Genomic DNA, 4223 nt, shown 5'->3' with positions numbered 1-4223 from the left:
TCTATCCAAAAATATTCTTTTTATCCTAATTTCTAAATCACAAACCTAATCTACAATATTTCTCAAGAAAATAAAAACTTTCCAAAATAGCAGTTTTTAAGAAAATTATTTAAATACAACCCACTGATGAAAAACTTATAAAAAATACTCATCTATCCAAAAATATTCTTGTTATCTTAATTTCTAAATCACAAACCCAATCTACAATATTTCTCAAGAAAATGAAAACTTTCCAAAAATAGCAGTTTTTTAAGAAATTATTTAAAATACAACATATTCATGAAAATTCTTAAAGAATATCATCTATCCAAAAATATTTTGTTATCCTAATTTCTAAATCACAAACCCTAATCTACAATATTTCTCAAAAAAAAGAACTTTCCAAAAATAGCAGTTTTTAAGAAAATTATTTAAAAATACAACCTATTGATGAAACAAATCAGAAAAAATACCCATCTACCCAAAAATATTCTTTTTATTCTAATTTCTAAATCACAAACCCTAATCTACAGTATTTCTCAAGAAAATGAAAACTTTCCAAAAATAGCAGTTTTTAAGAAAATTATTTTAAATACAACTATTCATGAAAAACTCTAAAGAATACTCATCTGTCCACAAATAATCTGGTTATACTAATTTCAAAATCATAAACCCTAATATACAATATTTCTCAAGAAAAAAATAGCAGTTTTTTAAAAAATTATTTATAAATACAACATATTCATGAAAAATTCTTAAAGAATACTCATCTATCCAAAATATTCTTGTTATACTAATTTCAAAATCACAAAACCTAATCTACAATATTTCTCAAGAAAATGAAAACTTTCCAAAAATAGCAGTTTTTAAGAAAATTATTTAAAAATACAACCTATTGATGAAAAAATCAGAAAGAATACTCATCTATCCACAAATATTCTTGTTATCCTAAATTCTAAATAACAAACCCCAATCTACAATATTTCTCAAAAAAATGAAAACCTTCCAAAAATAGCAGTTTTAAAAAAAAATATTTATAAATACAACATATTCATGAAAAATTCCTAAAGAATACTCATCTATCCAAAAATATTCTTGTTATACTAATTTCAAAATCACAAAACCTAATCTACAATATTTCTCTAAAAAAATGAAAACTTTCCAAAAATAGCAGTTTTTAAGAAAATTATTTTAAAATACAACATATCGATGAAAAATTCTTAAAGAATACTCATCTATCCAAAAATATTCTTGTTATACTAATTTCAAAATCACAAAACCTAATCTACAATATTTCTCAAGAAAATGAAAACTTTCCAAAAATAGCAGTTTTTAAAAAATTATTTATAAATACAACATATTCATGAAAAATCTTAAAGAATACTCATCTATCCAAAAATATTCTTGTTATCCTAATATTTTCAAATCACAAACCCTAATCTACAATATTTCTCAAGAAAAATGAAAACTTTTCAAAAATAACAGTTTTTAAAAAAAATTATTATAAATACAAACATTCATGAAAAATTCTTAAAGAATACTCATCTATCCAAAAATATTCTTGTTATCTTAATTTCTAAATCACAAACCTAATCTACAATATTTCTCAAGAAAAAAAACTTTCCAAAAATAGCAGTTTTTAAAGAAAATTATTTATAATACAACATTCATGAAAAATTCTTAAAGAATACTCATCTATCCAAAAATATTCTTTTTATCCTAATTTCTAAATCACAACCCAAATCTACAGTATTTCTCAAGAAAATGAAAACTTTCCAAAAATAGCAGTTTTTAAGAATTATTAAAAATACAACCTATTGTTGAAAACTCAGAAAAATACTCATCTATCCACAAATATTCTTGTTATCCTAATTTCTAAATCACAAACCCAATCTACAATATTTCTCAGAAAATGAAAACTTTCCAAAATAGCAGTTTTTAAGAAAATATTTATAAATACAACATATTCATGAAAAATTCTTAAAGAATACTCATCTATCCAAAAATATTCTTGTTATACTAATTTCAAAATCACAAAACCTAATCTACAATATTTCTCAAGAAAATAAAAACTTTCCAAAAATAGCAGTTTTTAAGAAATTTATTTAAAAATACAACCTATTGATGTAAAAATCAGAAAGAATACTCATCTATCCACAAATATTCTTGTTATCCTAATTTCTAAATCACAAACCTAATCTACAATATTTCTCAAGAAAAAAAAACTTTCCAAAAATAGCAGTTTTAAGAAAATTATTTATAAATACAACATATTCATGAAAAACTCTTTCAGAATACTCATCTATCCAAAAATATTCTTTTTATCCTAATTTCTAAATCACAAACCCTAATCTACAATATTTCTCAAGAAAATAAAAACTTTCCAAAAATAGCAGTTTTTAAGAAAATTATTTAAAAATACAACCTACTGATGAAAAACTCATAAAGAATACTCATCTATCCACAAATAATCTTGTTATCTTAATTTCTAAATCACAAACCCAAATCTACAATATTTCTCAAGAAATGAAAAACTTTCCAAAAATAAAGTTTTAAGAAAAGTATTTATAAATATAACATATTCCTGAAAAATTCTTAAAGAATACTCATCTATCCAAAAATATTATTTTTTTCCTAATTTTAAATCACAAACCCTAATCTACAATATTTCTCTTAAAAAATGAAAACTTTCCAAAAATAGCAGTTTTTAAGAAAATTATTTTAAAATACAACATATTGATGAAAAATTCTTAAAGAATACTCATCTATCCAAAAATATTCTTGGTATACTAATTTCAAAATCACAAAACCTAATCTACAATATTTCTCAAGAAAATGAAAACTTTTTAAAAATAGCAGTTTTAAAAAAAATATTTTTAAATACAACATATTCATGAAAAATTCTTAAAGAATACTCATCTATCCAAAAATATTCTTGTTATCCTGATTTCTAAATTACAAACCCTAAGCTACAATATTTCTCAAGAAAATAAAAACTTTCCAAAATAGCAGTTTTTAAGAAAATTATTTTAAATACAACATATTCATGAAAAATTCTTACAGAATACTCATCTATCCAAAAATATTCTTGTTATCCTGATTTCTAAATTACAAACCCTAATCTACAAAATTTCTCAAGAAAATAAAAACTTTCCAAAAATAGCAGTTTGTAAGAAAATTATTTTAAAATACAACCTATTGATGAAAAATCAGAAAGAATACTCATCTATCCACAAATATTCTTGTTATCCTAATTTCTAAATCACAAACCCTAATCTACAATATTTCTCAAGAAAATAAAAACTTTCCAAAAATAGCAGTTTTTAAGAAAATTATTTATAAATACAACATATTCATGAAAAAATCTTAAAGAATACTCATCTATCCAAAAATATTCTTTTTATCCTAATTTCTAAATCACAAACCCTAATCTACAGTATTTCTCAAGAAAATAAAAACTTTTAAAAAATAGCAGTTTTTAAAAAAATTATTTAAAAATACAACCCACTGATGAAAAACTCGTAAAGAATACTCATCTATCCACAAATAATCTTGTTATCTTAAATCACAAACCCAAATCTACAATATTTCTCAAGAAAATGAAAACTTTCCAAAAATAGAAGTTTTTAAGAAAATTATTTATAAATATAACATATTCATGAAAAATTCTTAAAGAATACTCATCTATCCAAAAATATTTTTTTTTCCTAATTTCTAAATCACAAACCCTAATCTACAATATTTCTCTAAAAATGAAAACTTTCCAAAAATAGCAGTTTTTAAGAAAATTATTTATAAATACAACATATTCATGAAAAATTCTTAAATAATACTCATCTATCCAAAAATATTCTTGTTATACTAATTTCAAAATCACAAAACCTAATCTACAATATTTCTCAAGAAAATGAAAACTTTCTAAAAATAGCAGTTTTTAAAAAAATTATTTATAAATACAACATATTCATGAAAAATTCTTAAAGAATACTCATCTATCCGTCATGTTGAAGAACTCGATCGTCTCCAGAAGTATAAACATTAATGAACACTTACTAAAATCACGGAGCTTCCACTAATTATATCAACTTTTATATATTTTCGTGGGATTAATGATTCACAGATTTTAAGAAGCTAATTGATTCGGATTAGAATTAAGGCACATATATGACCATGTTTTAAAATTCATTTGAATATCTGAAAAGAGGATACATCCATGATATACATCTCTACTTCCATACACATGA

The sequence above is a fragment of the Brassica napus genome, chromosome A4, assembly GCF_020379485.1.
Source record: "Brassica napus cultivar Da-Ae chromosome A4, Da-Ae, whole genome shotgun sequence".
Lineage (NCBI taxonomy): Eukaryota > Viridiplantae > Streptophyta > Magnoliopsida > Brassicales > Brassicaceae > Brassica > Brassica napus.
The sequence above is the reverse complement of the archived record's forward strand: the minus strand, read 5'-3'. Positions refer to the sequence as shown.